The following is a 16,069-nucleotide window of genomic DNA, read 5'->3' as shown; positions in this document are numbered from 1 at the left end:
CTCGGGAACCCTGTTCACATCGTTCGGGGCCATATGTGGAAACCTCGGCCGGACTCGCTGCGGATGGAACCTGGATAGGTGATAAACCTAGACTAGAGACTTAAGTGTTTAGGTAGGCCGTGGCCGACACTCTCGCTGGGCTTCCGCTTGAAGGTTGCCGAGTACATGTCGTGTAAACGGTGGTAAGTGGTGAAAGCGTGTATGACGAAGTACACCCCTACAGGGTATGAAACTATTCGAATAGCCGCGTCCGCGGTAAAGGACTACTTGGTTGCCTATACAGTTCATAGACAAGTTAATGGGTACTAATAAAAGACTCAAGATAAGTGTGAGTACCGAGGATGGCCCTCTCGTAGGATGACGAGGGAGGATCCCTGGTGGAGTATTGTGTTGGTGAGTAGTGGACTCGTGTGCGAAAACTATTTTACTGGTGAAGTTCCGTAGGATAGCTTAGCCAAGAGTCAAAGCTGGCTTGCTGCATTAACCCCACCACCTTCTTGAGAATAAGCATGTATAGTAGGTTCTGATGTAAGACTTGCTGAGTACCTTTGTACTCATGTTTGCTTAATTACTGTTTCCAGACGACAACACCGCCCCCTCCGATGGGTTCTACGTAGACCTTGACGTCGACGAGTGACTAGCCACCCAGGTGGTGATCCTGGCCATGGAGGGCCCTATGTAGATAGACAGGCTTCGAGAAGCCTTCTTTCTTTCTAGAGTCTGTACTCAGACTAGTTGCTTCCGCATGTGCTTGTATGTTTGTATGACTTGAGTGTCGGGTCATGTGACCCCTATCTGTATGAACATGTTATGTATGGCTCTCTGGAGCCTTTAAATAAAGTACTTGAGTTGTAGAGTTTTGTTGTGATGCCATGTTGTATGTACTCATATCAGGCATATTGTGTGTATGATTGAAATGCTTGCTATGAGTGGGATCCGACAAATCTAGTTGTTTATCCTTGGCAGCCTTTCTTATGGGGAAATGTAGTCTAGTGCTCCTCGAGCCATAGTAGTCCGCTACAGCCCGGTTCACCGGAGTCCTGCTAGCCTAGCACTACTGTTTAGGACACTTGACTGGCCGGCATGTGTTTCACTTTGTTCCTATGTCTGTCCCTACGGGGAAATGTCACGCGGTGACTTCCGGAGTCCTGCCTAGCCTGCTACAGCCCGGGTTCCCTGGAGTCCTGTTAGCCCAGTGCTACAGCCCGGAATCACTCCTTGATGACTGACATGCTCGATGTGATTCATGAATGCCTGTTTCCATAGGTCTGTGCCGCTTTGGGTTCACGACTAGCCATGTCGGCCCGGGTTCTCTGTCATATGGATGCTAGCGACACTATCATATACGTGAGACAAAAGGCGCAAACGGTCCCGGGCCAGGGTAAGGCGACACCCGTGGGATACCGTGCGTGAGGCCGCAAAGTGATATGAGGTGTTACCGGCTAGATCAATGTGACATGGAATCGGGGTCCTGACAGCGTTGGCATCAGATGGCCAACCGTGTTCATAACCAAGTGGTTCGCCTGACCAGGTGCCTCGACGTGCCCGGTCATACTGCTATGTTAGTCCGGGTCATGATCGAGACGGGTTACCGTTGGTATCCCGAATACACCGTCGAAGAGCTGTTCCGTGACTTTAATCAAAGCCAATATCTCTGCACCGTCAGGATATTTCCTTCTTATCCTGGATCTACCGAGCCCCTTCACTGTTCCTATGGACTCGGGGTTACTGTTGAGATGGCTGTGCAGGATGCTGCCTATTCCATGATGACCATCTTGCGAGTCCGGACTGGCCTGCTTCGGAACACCGACTTCCATTACATGCCAGCTTCACTTCCGGGAGCGCAAGGGTATCTTCAGGCTATCTATGCTGACTCCACTCAGGAGGACTCATTAACTCGTACCACTGCCGAGATGCTCGAAGATAAGGACCGAGAGAATCGGGCCTTGAGGCTGGAGCTTTTCAATACCCGTGCTGATCATTGGGCCACATTGACTCGGTTTGCACCTGCGGTGCAAGCTGGATGTATGGATACAAGGGATCTGTATCCTGTGAGATTAGCTCTGCCAGACATGGTGGATTGGCGTGATGTGGGAGGCATCACCCCACCCCGTTGTCCCCGCAGGCCACCGTTTGTTGGTCCAAGTCCTCATCCTAGCCCGTATGGTCCACAGGCTCCTCAGGACCGTCTGTTCCCGGATGGTCACGTTGAACTTCCAGGCTATGGAGGTGACTTCTATGAGAACTACTACGGAGCTGTCTGAGTTAGTAGTAGAACGACTAGTATTGTAGTTGTTGTATTTCCACTGTCCTGTGTGACTTGTGGAATATGACTTTGCGTGTAATCGATTCCGGAGGTGTAGACTAATAATGTATAGGAGCTTGGAATGCCTTCGATGAGATGTAACGTCTTTCATCATAGTTGTACTGTAGCCTGGGCTTGTACTAAACTATGTATGATGTGTATGACCGTTGGTATATATATGGCAGTTTTATATTACCATGACATACGGATGAACATCTCTGCATTCCATGTTATCCATTACATTCTGCACTTCCTCGCTAAGTTTGAGCCATCCTTGTCTAAACTTTCGTCTTGTTTTTCTCCTAGGATGGTCAACACCCGCAGCAACCCTGCTGCCCCGGAGCAGGGGAAGCCAGTGCAGCTAGAGGTGAAAGTCTGCCTCACCCGCCTTCTCTGGCCGAAGTAATGCTGGAGGCGGAAAGGAACAAGCGTGGGACTAACCGCCTGCTAGAGCGGATTGAGCAGAACACTGCACGCCACCCACAAAATGACTTGGTGTCAATCAATGACTTTATCAAGCTGTACCCACCCAAGTTCAACCATTCCGTCGAACCCCTCGACGCGGATGACTGGCTTCGCAGCATCACCCACAAGCTACGTTCTGCCAACGTAGCCGAAGCTGACAAGGTTACTTATGCTGCCTACCATCTCGAAGGCCCTGCTAGCCTTTGGTGGGAAAATTTCGTAGCTATGCGCCCGGTCGGCCAAATCACTACTTGGGCTGAATTCAGTGAGGCTTTCCATGAGCATCACATTCCGGAAGGTCTCATGGATCGCAAGAGGGAGGAGTTCTGCAACTTCACCCAAGGAAGACTGACTGTGGATGCTCATAGTCATGAATTTGGGAATCTGGCACGCTATGCTCCTGAAGAGGTATCTACTAACACCAAGAAGCAGGAAAGGTTCCGCAAGGGACTTAGCCCTGAGCTTCGCCGCGATCTCCGTCTGCACGAGTGCACATCCTTTCAGAAGTTGGTCAATAAAGCCATCAGTGCTGAGACAGGCCAGACTGATTATGATGCTTCACGCAAGCACTCCCGTGATTTTGGCTCTTCATCCGGCTCTGGAGCTCAGAAGCGCCGGGTGTGGATCCCAAGCACGGCACTGCCACCCAGGTTCATCCCGAGGCCATCCTTTGAGGTGCCTCGTCCCAACCAGCAATTTGCACCGCCCAAGCCCTATGGTGGCCCCGCTGCTAATGCTGCTCCACGCCCCAATGTGGTGAAATGTTTTAAGTGTGGAGAGCCGGGTCACTATAGCCGAGAATGTCCCCAGAACAACAACCCCAATCAAACTGGAAAGTCTGTTGGCCGTGGTAAGCCAGCGGGAAAGACATTCTACGCCAAGCCGGTCGCTGCTGCCCGTGGCCATGTCAACTACGTTTCAGCCGAGGAGGCTCATGAGGATCCTAACGTCGTCCTTGGTACGCTCCTTGTTAACTGCCATCTGGCATCTGTTCTTTTCGATACTGGAGCATCTCATTCATTCATATCCGAAAACTATGCTCGATTGCATAACACGACATTCTGTGACATGCCCACTTCCATGGTAATTCAAACTCTGGGTTCCAAATGGCAAACTTCTAGAGTAAGCCATGGGAACGAAATTCTTGTCGATAGACTTGTCTTCCTTGCATCTTTAATAGCTCTCAAGTCCTCCGACATAAACATCATCTTGGGTATGGACTGGATGTCAGCTCATTATGCTAAGATCGATTGTGCCACTAGAACCGTTCAACTTACTCACCCGTCGGGCAAGACAGTTAATGTCTTAACTCGAGTGGCCAAGCGCCAGCTTTACTCCCTAAATGCCAACCCTCTTCCAGACCTTGAGGATGTTCCGGTAGTCCGAGACTTCCCGGATGTTTTTCCAGAAGAACTGCCAGGTGTTCCACCTGACAGGGATGTCGAGTTTGTGATAGACCTTGTTCCAGGAACCGTTCCAATCTCTAGAAGACCCTACAAGATGGCACCCTTAGAACTAGCCGAGCTTAAGAACCAACTCGATGAGTCCTTGAAAAAGGGTTTCATCCGTCCTAGTTCCTCTCCTTGGGCTTGCCCCGTCCTCTTCGTTAAGAAGAAGGACGGAACGGATCGAATGGTTGTGGATTACCGACCTGTCAATTTGGTCACTATCAAGAACAAATATCCGCTTCCCAGGATCAACGATCTATATGATCAGCTCGCTGGATCCTCAGTATTTTCCAAGATGGATTTGAGGTTGGGCTACCATCAAATCAAAATCAGAAATGGGGACATTCCCAAAACGGCCTTCGTTACTCGTTATGGCCAATACGAGTACACTGTCATGTCCTTCGGTTTAACCAATGCCCCGGCTACCTTCTCTCGGTTAATGAACTCGGTTTTCATGGAGTACTTGGATAAATTCGTCGTAGTATATCTCGATGACATACTCATCTACTCCAAGAATGAAGAGGAACATGCCGAACATCTAAGGCTGGTATTGATGAAACTTCGAGAGCATCGCCTTTATGCCAAATTCTCCAAGTGTGAATTTTGGTTGCCAGAAGTGACCTATCTAGGCCATGTAATCTCTGGAAAGGGTATTGCTGTCAATCCCGAGCGAGTTCAAGCCATCCTTGATTGGACTCCACCTGAGACGGTCAAGCAGGTTCGGAGTTTCCTTGGTTTAGCGAGCTATTGTCGCCGCTTCGACGAGAATTTCTCCAAGGTTGCTAAACCCCTAACTGAACTCCTCAAGAAATATAAAAGGTTCGAGTGGACTCCACAGTGCGAGTTCAGCTTTTAGGAACTGAAAAGATGCCTGACATCTGCTCCCGTACTGGTACCGCCAGATTTCTCCAAGGACTTTATTATCTATTGCGACGCCTCGCGACAAGGACTAGGTTGCATACTCATGCAGGATCGTCAGGTAATTGCCTATGCTTCACGGCAATTACACCCACATGAGGAAAATTATCCCACACATGATCTAGAGCTTGCAGCTATAGTCCATGCACTTAAAACCTGGCGACAGTACCTCCTCGGTAATCGTTGCGAGATCTTCACCGATCACCAAAGCTTGAAATATATCTTCACCCAACCAGATTTGAATCTCAGGCAAAGACGTTGGGTCGAGTTGATCTCGGATTACGACTTAGGAATAACTTACACCCTGGGCAAAGCCAATGTCATGGCTGATGCGCTAAGCCGTAAGTCCTATTGTAACAACCTGATGTTACGACAAAGTCAACCACTTCTCCATGAGGAATTTCATAAGCTAAATCTTCACATTGTTCCTCGAGGATTCCTATCCACCCTGGTGGCGAAACCTACCCTTATGGATCAAATCATAACCGCCCTGCGGTATGATAAGGGCATATCCCGGATTAAGGAAAACATCGCTAGCGGAGTTGCTAAATGTTTCTCCATGGATGAGCGAGGTGCTGTCTTCTTCGAGAACCGTTTGGTGGTTCCCAAGAAACAACATCTACGCCAGTTGATCCTTAAAGAAGCTCATGAATCCCCTCTCACCATTCATTCCGGTAGTACTAAAATGTATCAAGACCTACGCCAAAGGTTTTGGTGGACTAGGATGAAGAGAGAAATCGCTCAATACATTGCTAGCTGCGACGTCTGTCGTCGTGTTAAAGCAGAGCACCAATGGCCTGCTGGCACCCTTCAACCTTTGGCTATTCCTGAATAGAAATGGGATAAAATCAGTATGGATTTCATCACTGGGTTTCCCAGGACCAAGAGAGGGAATAATGCCATCTTCGTCGTGATCGACCGTCTTTCCAAAGTAGCCCACTTTCTACCTATTCGTGAGAGTATCACCGCTAGCCAGCTAGCCGAGTTATACATCTCCCGAATAGTGTCTCTTCATGGTGTTCCATTGGAAATTAACTCAGACCGTGGGAGTCTCTTCACCTCTCGATTTTGGAAAATTTTCCAAAATGCTATGGGAACTCGTCTCTCTTTTAGCACCGCCTTCCATCCTCAATGAAGTGGTCAAGTAGAGCGAGTCAATCAAATTCTGGAAGATATGCTCCGAGCTTCTGTCATCTCGTTCGGAATGAGTTGGGAGAAATGCCTTCCATTCGCGGAGTTTGCTTATAACAATAGTTATCAAGCTATCTTGGGCAAAGCTCCTTTCGAAGTTCTCTATGGATGGAAATGTCGAACGCCTCTTAACTGGTCAGAAACCGGGGAAAGACAACTCTTTGGCCCAGATATGATTCAGGAAGCAGAAGAGCAGGTTCGCGTTATTCGTGCGAAATTGAAAACAGCCCAATCTCGTCAAAAGAGTCAATATGATCGTAAACATAAGCCTATGACTTATGAAGTCGACGAGAAAGCTTACCTTCGGGTTACTCCTTTAAAGGGAACCCATCGTTTCGGTATCAAAGGCAAATTGGCCCCTCGTTACATTGGACCCTTTCGCATTCTTGCCAAACGAGGAGAAGTTGCCTACCAATTGGAACTACCTCCGCATCTTTCCAGAGTTCACGATTTCTTCCACGTTTCACAACTCAGGCGTTGCTTCGCGGATCCTATCCGTGGAGTGGACCACGAAACGCTTGATCTACAAGATAATCTCTCTTATCGGGAATATCCCGTTCGTATCCTTGATCAAGCCGAGCGTACCACTCGACGTCAGAATATCAAGTTTCTCAAGGTTCAATGGTCACACCATTCCGAGAAAGAAGCCACTTGGGAAAGGGAGGATCGTCTTCGACTCGAGTACCCCACCTTCTTCCAGAGGATCCTAAATCTCGGGACCAGATTCTTTTGAGTGGGGGTGAGTTGTCACACCCTAGCTAGTTCAAGCATTAGAATGTGCATCATGTTTAAATTCTTCTTAAATTTGAATTGGGGAAGACAGAACCCCCAACACCCCCCCTGAAACAACTAGGGTTTACTAAAATTATTTTCAATGAACCTGAAATGCCCTTCTAAAAAGTTCACCCTCTTTGACTTAGGTTAGAACCTCTCGCAAAATTGGTGCACAATTTTCTAGGTCAACAGAAGGTCATTGAATTAAATCATAAGTATTTGAATTTGGGCATTTAAATGCTATAAAATGATTTAAATGCTCAAATAATTCTGGGAATAAATGTTTCCTATTGGAAATAACCTAAAGAGAAGCCACATTTATTTTCAGGATTTTTGGAAATGTTTTAGTATTTTAATTAAATCTAAACAGTTGCAGTTAAATAGAAAACAGAAACAAAAATAAAAAAAAGGAGAGAAGAAAGCCCACCTGGGCCTTACCTGTGCTGGCCCAGCCACCTGGCTCGGCCCACCTGCTGGCGCTGCCAGGCGTCGTCCTCCTCGCCCAGAAGGACGCGGAGCGCGTGCTCGCTGCGCGCCGGCCACGCGCCGGCCACCTCCTGCTTCTGCCGACGCCGGGAGACGCCTAGAGGTGCCACGCGACCCCCACGTCTCCCTCTCATCCTCGCTCACTCTCCCCCTCGTCTCCCTCTTCCTCTCCCGCAATGGCCGAGCGCGTCCCTCGCCGCCGATCGTCGTAGTTGCCACCACAGCCGCTCCCTCGCCCCTCCAACGAGCCCAATAGCTCCGCCTCGTCGCCCCGGACCTCCCCACCGAGCCACGCATCGCCGGAGGCCCTGCAACGCCGCCTTCGCCCTCGTCTTCAACCTCGGGCACCCGAGCCATCTCCGGTCGATTCGCCGCCGCCAGGACCTCCCCGAGCTCGCTGACCCCCTCTCCAACTCCGCTGTGAGCTCCTCTTCCTCTTCCCCTAGCTCCCGTGCTTGTTTGGCCCCTGTAGCCGCTGTTTCCACCACACCCGAGAGCTCCCCGCCGCCGGCCATGGCGCCGTCGTGGCCAGAGCCACTGTGGCTCGAGGCCAAGCCCACAGTTGTGCTCAGTGCAGCGCCAGGAACCCGTAGCCACCACTAGCTCTCTCTCCCGTGCACCGTAGCCTCGAAACCTTCCTCACCCGACTCCGGCGACCGCCAAGCTCGTCGTCGGCGACGTTTCCGGCCACCCCGAGCCCAACTACCACCACCAAACGCCGTGGCTCGTTCCCAGCTACCCGTAGATGGTCTCCGCCGTCGATTTGGTCGCCTGAGGGCGTTTTCCGAAGCCCTCCGCCGTCTCGGCCTCGCCGGCGACTCAACGCCGGCGGGATTAGCCCTGTTGACCGGTGGGTTTGACCACTGACGTGGACTGGGTGGGCCCAGGTTGACTCCTTTGAGTCAATGACAAGTGGGGCCCCCCTCTGCTAATTATCCAGATTAGTTTCTAACTAAAATTAGTTAGTTTAATTAGTATAGTCACTAACTAGTGGGCCCTGCCCAGTAATTAGGCTAACTAAATGTAGTTAGTGCACAGAGTCACTGACCAGTGGGCCCCACCAGTCAGGTTTGACCTGGGCTGGCGCCTTTGACTCGCTGACGTCACAGTGACGCAGTGCTGACGCAATTATTCATTTACTGGAATTATTTTTATTCAGGAAATTCCAGAAAATGTTTAAAACTTCTAAAAATCATATAAAATCAACCATAGCTCCAAATGAAATAATTTATATATGAAAAATTATCAGAAAAATTCAATCTATCCATCTGTAATGGTTTCATGCATGACAAAAGAAGTTTACCTTGCTGTTTAAGCAGAATAAGGAAATGCACTATTAAGGCCATGTTTAATGAGCTAATAATTGAATCTTTGATTCAAATGAGTTCATTCCTTTCTGTTAGCTTGCATTAGGCCAAGACACATTCATATTGCCATGTCATAGCATGCATCATATTGTTGCATATCGTCATGTGTTGATTGTGTTCCGATGTGTTCTTCATGGTAGGTTCTGCCTCCGAGGATATTCACGAGTATCCAACTGAAGGGCAGTATCCCGCTACCACTCCATCAGGCAAGCAACCCATTGATCATTCCGATACAAACCCATGTTCTCGCTCCTGCTCTTGTTTACTGCATTAAGACAACGCGTTTCAAACTGCTGTGTGCTATGGTAGTTGAACCCTTATCCTCTGCATGACCTGTCATTGCCACAGTAACTAGATGAAACCCACTAGCATGTGTAGGAGTTGATTGAGCCATGTTTTGTGATTCCTACCTTGCTATGCCTGCTATGATTAGAGTTGTGTCAGGTCTGGTTCATCTGGGTGATGGGCCAGAGTGAAATGCTTATGCCGGTAATGTGAGGGATGTGTTGAACATGTTTTGGTAAAGGTATCGATGAGAGGCCATGTAGGAGTACATGGTGGGTTGTTTCATTGAGGCCGTCCCTAAGAACTGAGGTCTGTATATGTGATTTCAAGATTCAGCTACTACCATGCATTGGGATCCTTAATTGACCCTCTCGGCTTCTTAATCACCCTAGTACTCTGTCCAGGAGTTGCAAATAGTTTCTGGTGTTTGTAGGTTGTGTTGGCGGCCGTGCGTAGCGCTGACCCTAGGGGTGGGCTATGTTGCGGTAGATACATCGTGGCACGGTGTACCGAGTCACCCGTTTGGTGCCTCGGGAACCCTGTTCACATCGTTCGGGGCCGTATGTGGAAACCTCGGCCGGACTCGCTGCGGATGGAACCTGGATAGGTGATAAACCTGGACTAGAGACTTAAGTGTTTAGGTAGGCCGTGGCCGACACTCTCGCTGGGCTTCCGCTTGAAGGTTGCCGAGTACATGTCGTGTAAACGGCGGTAAGTGGTGAAAGCGTGTATGACGAAGTACACCCCTACAGGGTATGAAACTATTGGAATAGCCGCGTCCGCGGTAAAGGACTACTTGGTTGCCTATACAGTTCATAGACAAGTTAATGGGTACTAATAAAAGACTCAAGATAAGTGTGAGTACCGAGGATGGCCCTCTCGTAGGATGACGAGGGAGGATCCCCGGTGGAGTATTGTGTTGGTGAGTAGTGGACTTGTGTGCGAAAACTATTTTACTGGTGAAGTTCCGTAGGATAGCTTAGCCAAGAGTCAAAATTAGCTTGCTGCATTAACCCCACCACCTTCTTGAGAATAAGCATGTATAGTAGGTTCTGATGTAAGACTTGCTGAGTACCTTTGTACTCATGTTTGCTTAATTACTGTTTCTAGACGACAACACCGCCCCCTCCGATGGGTTCTACGTAGACCTTGACGTCGACGAGTGACTAGCCACCCAGGTGGTGATCCTGGCCATGGAGGGCCCTATGTAGATAGACAGGCTTTGAGAAGCCTTCTTTCTTTCTAGAGTCTGTACTCAGACTAGTTGCTTCCGCATGTGCTTGTATGTTTGTATGACTTGAGTGTCGGGTCATGTGACCCCTATCTGTATGAACATGTTATGTATGGCTCTCTGGAGCCTTTAAATAAAGTACTTGAGTTGTAGAGTTTTGTTGTGATGCCATGTTGTATGTACTCACATCGGGCATATTGTGTGTATGATTGAAATGCTTGGTATGAGTGGGATCCGACAAATCTAGTTGTTTATCCTTGCAGCCTTTCTTATGGGGAAATGTAGTCTAGTGCTCCTCGAGCCATAGTAGTCCGCTATAGCCTGGTTCACCGGAGTCCTGCTAGCCTAGCACTACTGTTCAGGACACTTGACTGGCCGGCATGTGTTTCACTTCGTTCCTATGTCTGTCCCTACGGGGAAATGTCACGCGGTGACTTCCGTAATCCTGCCTAGCCCGCTACAGCCCGGGTTCCCCGGAGTCCTATTAGCCCAGTGCTACAGCCCGGAATCACTCGTTGATGACTGACATGGTCGATGTGATTCATGTATGCCTGTCTCCATAGGTCTGTGCCGCTTTGGGTTCACGACTAGCCATGTCGGCCCGGGTTCTCTGTCATATGGATGCTAGCGACACTATCATATACGTGAGCCAAAAGGTGCAAACGGTCCCGGGCCAGGGTAAGGCGACACCCGTGGGATACTATGCGTGAGGCCGCAAAGTGATATGAGGTGTTACCGGCTAGATCGATGTGACTTGGAATCGGGGTCCTGACAGAGAGTGACTTCACCACTAGCCACATATATGACGTGTTGCCACAATTCCCATATGAGGAGAGCCACAAGCCCCACTACTTGAGTGAGATGAGTGACTCCACCATATGTGACTTTGAGTGCACCTATCTTGAGGGAGTGAGTGAACCACCACATAGAGAGAGTGAGGCCACTATGATTCCTAACGACTTAACCTCTACCTCTATTGTGTCTTCTCATTTGGTGCTAGGTCCCATATACAATGACGTGTCGATTCGAGACGACTTCGTCCTATCTATGGACAAGACGATGGCCATGGTGGAATATGATGCACCCCCCACATGGTTCCATCAAGATGATGATGACCACCCTTTGGTCTTACCCACCTCACCTACACCACCAGAGTGGAATGAAAACGGTAACATAGGTGACGGTGATGCTCTAGTCCCATTAGTGGACATTCTTGACATTGATTGCTTGCATGATGTTGATCCACCTAGTACCATGCTTCATGCTAGTATGATTTCCCCATGCGATGATTTACCCATTTACGATGAGTATGATGATTCTAATGTGGAGTCTATTAGTTGTGATGCCATGCTACATAGGATTTCTTGTGACAATTCTCTAGGGCACATCATGTTTGACAATCCGCTTGACTTGTCATATGCTATGCATGAGATCAACAATATGTTATATTTGCAATCTCATCGTAGTGACTATGATTATGCCATTCAAATTAACCCAATTTGCACTTGTGGCATAGATGACAAGCCTATGGTTATTGGGATTTGTTTTTCTTGCGATGATATTGATATGCTCCCTTTGCATCATTTATCTCATATGCCATGCCATGACCACCTAGCATCGGATATGCATTGTTTTGGATGTTGTCCATTTTCTCCATATGATGTTTCCAATATTGCTCATGAGGAGACCCCCATAGTTTCCCCATACATGTTAGGAGATTTTGATTCGTCCCATTCATTGCATGATCCCAATACTTGTGTGCACAATATGCTCCCCATGAATAAAAATGCTATTGTTGTGCCTTATACTTGTATGCTCAATTTTTGTCCCCATCATGCTATACACAATAACTATTCTTTCATGATGGGACATGTTCTTGTACCATGCATCAAATTTCTTTGATCGATGCTTATCTTGTGCTAACTCTCACGTGCACATACACATCATGATGGATGATGTGTATGAGGGAGTCCTGGATTAGGGGGTCTCCGGACAGTCAGACTATATCCTTTGGCCGGACTGTTGGACTATAAAGATGCAAGATTGAAGACTTTTTCCCGTTTCCGGATGGGACTCTCCTTGGCATGGAAAGCAAGCTTGGCAATACGGATATGTAGATCTCCTCCCTTGTAACCGACTCTGTGTAACCCTAGCCCCCTCCGGTGTCTATATAAACCGGAGGGTTTAGTGCCTAGGACAACATACAATCATTCCATAGGCTAGCTTCTAGGGTTTAGCCTCTACGATCTCTTGGTAGATCAACTCTTGTAATACTCATATCATCAAGATCAATCAAGCAAGACTTAGGGTATTACCTCCATCGAGAGGTCCCGAACTTGGGTAAACATCGTGTCCCTTGCCTCCTATTACCATCCGCTTTAGACGCACAGTTCGGGACCCCCTTCCCGAAATCCACCGGTTTTGACACCGACAGTGTACATTTACCACACACACAATTTTTTTCATTTGTGTTTATTTTGTGTAGGTACCCATGAATACTTGTCAACCTCGCAATCCCACGAGTTGACAAAACGAGCTCTAGAGAGCAATGATGACTTGGGATCCCATGGATTATCCTTCCCACTGCTCTCTTCGCGCAAAGATTTCATGCATTTCTTCTACATGGTCCTCACATGGTTATGCGTTATTGTCCATTACATATTATATGCCCATCTTGCCATGTTCACTTTGCATGATATGCTCATTACTATGCCTTTGCCATGTATTCGTGACCCATGCTTTGCATTAAACATGATGATTGATTCTCATACTTGTATGTGTATTTGCAAGCTTGGTGGAGATATTGCTTGTTATTGCCATGTTTGCTTTCTGCCCCATGTCTATGATAATACTATGATCTTGCTTTGTGTTCATGCTTGCGATATGTCATGTGCATTGTCTATGCCTATTATTTGCTCACATGACATGATTGCCAGGATTTCCTCTAGTATGTTGCATCTTTGCACTACTAGCTTGCACGACTTGATTACTATGATCGCTTGCCTTGTTGCATCACCGATGATTCATACTTGCTCATTCCATGCGGTTGATGACAACCATTTACATGCTTTCCACATGATTGTTATTGCATCTTATCATATATCTCCATGTGTTGCCACTCTCATGTTAGACGATTTGCCATGTATTGAGTGCAATAATGATTCTACTCTTGCTCATGAGATTGCCCCCATAGCATTCTCACATATATTTGGAGATTTTGACATATTTTCTTGTGAAGGATGCTTACCTTACCTCTTTGCACCACATTCCTCGTGCCATGAATATAGCCATTATTGCATCATATTATTCATGCACTTGTGCTTCTAATGGTTATGTGCAAGAGAAGAGAACCATCATGATGGATGATGTGTTTATCTACCATGCGCATACATTCTTTGCTTTCCTTTGTGCATGTGTAGGATACTTGGACCTTGTTTCGACTTCCACTTCACGTGAGTTGACCATTCGAGCTCTAGAGAGCGAGCCTCATAAATTCGACCATGACTCGCTTCTACAACACCTTTCCTACCACTTCGGCATTGTGAAGAATGCACAAGGACACGCCTTCAATGTGACATCTTTCTTGAGCATGGATATTGTGGATCATACTACTTGTGTTGCTTGCACCATGAGACTTATTGTTCATCTTGGAGCACTTGATTGCGCACATGTTAGAGATCTTGCTTCGACTAGTCATTTTCACCGTTCCATGCATCATAATATATATGCCTTGTGTGTTGCATCCAATTCTTGGATTACTTGCTCCTCTCATATGTTTGGTTGCAACAATGTCATCACTTCACATATGCCATGTCCAATTGATTTCTACATGCTTGCCTTGATTGCCTCACACATGATGAACAATTTCTCTTTCCATTGTGTTGAGTGCCACACGATATTCACTACACCTCATGCACATTATGCTTGGATTGTCTTGCACTTGACCAATGTGTTTAGACACTTCGTTTTATTTGGTGTTGTGAATGTTTCCTATGCCTACCATAGACCTTTCATTGAGCAATTTGTGAATGCTTCCTGTGACTTTGAGGTAGATGCTTATTCTCTTGTTATGCTTGTCCCGATGATATCTTTGATTGTGCTCGATTGTACTCGACTGACATATTTGCATCACTACCTCACATTTACATGCTTGTCCCCGTGATATCTTTGATTGTACTCGATTGATATGCTTACATGCCATGTCACAATCCTTTGTCACACCATATGATTTGCATGATGACGACACTTGTTTGGTGACTCACCTCTTGGATGCTTGGTTTTGCACTAAAGCTAACCACATTTGTTTTTCCAAGTGTTTGTTGTCCTTACTCCTTTTGAAGGAATCACAAGACGGTGCGCCATTGGAAAGTGCCCATTTCAATCTTCAAGATGACAAGTACTTGGTGAACGTCCACTTCTACACGATGAAGCTGTCAGAACCCCGATTCCAAGTCACATCGATCTAGCCGGTAACACCTCATATCACATTGCGGCCTCACGCACGGTATCCCCACGGGTGTCGCCTTACCATGGCCTGGGACCGTTTGCGCCTTTTGGCTCACGTATATGGTAGTGTCGCTAGTATCCATATGACAGAGAACCCGGGCCGACATGGCTAGTCATGAACCCGATGCGGCACAGACTTATGGAGACAGGCATACATGAATCACATCGAGCATGTCGGTCATCAGCAAGTGAATCCGGGCAGTAGCACTAGGCTAACAGGACTCCGGGGAACCCGGGCTGTAGCAGGCTAGGCAGGACTCCGGAAGTCACCGCGTGACATTTCCCCGAAGGGACAGACATAGGAACAAAGTGAAACACATGCCGGCCAGTCAAGTGTCCTGAGCAGTAGTGCTGGGCTAGCAGGACTCCGGTGAACCGGGCTGTAGCGGACTACTATGGATCGAGGAGCACTAGACTACATTTCCCCATAAGAAAGGCTGCCAAGGATAAACAACTAGATTGTCGGATCCCACACATACCAAGCATTTCAATCATACACACACTATGCTCGATATGTGCAAATACAACATGGCATCACAACAAAACTCTACAACTCAAGTACTTTATTTAAAGGCTCCAGAGAGCCATACATAACATGTTCATACAGGTAGGGGTCACATGACCCGACACTCAAGTCATACAAGCATACAAGCACATGCGGAAGCAAATAGTCTGAGTACAGACACTAGAAAGAAAGAAGGCTTCTCGAAGCCTGTCTATCTACATAGGGCCCTCCATGGCCAGGATCACCACCTGGGTGGCAAGTCACTCATCGACGTCGAGATCTACATAAAACCAATCGGAGGGGGCGGTGTTGTCGTCTGAAAAAAGTAATTAAGCAAACATGAGTACAAAGGTACTCAGCAAGTCTTACATCAGAACCTACTATACATGCTCATTCTCAAGAAGGTGGTGGAGTTATTGCAGCAAGCCAGCTTTGACTCTTGGCTAAGCTATCCTACGGGACACCACTAGTAAAATAGTTTTCGCACACGAGTCCACTAATCACCAACACAATACTCCACCGGGGATCCTCCCTCGTCATCCTACGAGAGGGCCATCTTCGGTACTCACACTTATCTTGAGTCTTTTA

This window comes from Triticum urartu, chromosome 3A (assembly GCF_056163025.1).
Source record: "Triticum urartu cultivar PI428250 chromosome 3A, HENAU_Tu73, whole genome shotgun sequence".
Lineage (NCBI taxonomy): Eukaryota > Viridiplantae > Streptophyta > Magnoliopsida > Poales > Poaceae > Triticum > Triticum urartu.
Note: the sequence above shows the minus strand (reverse complement) of the source record.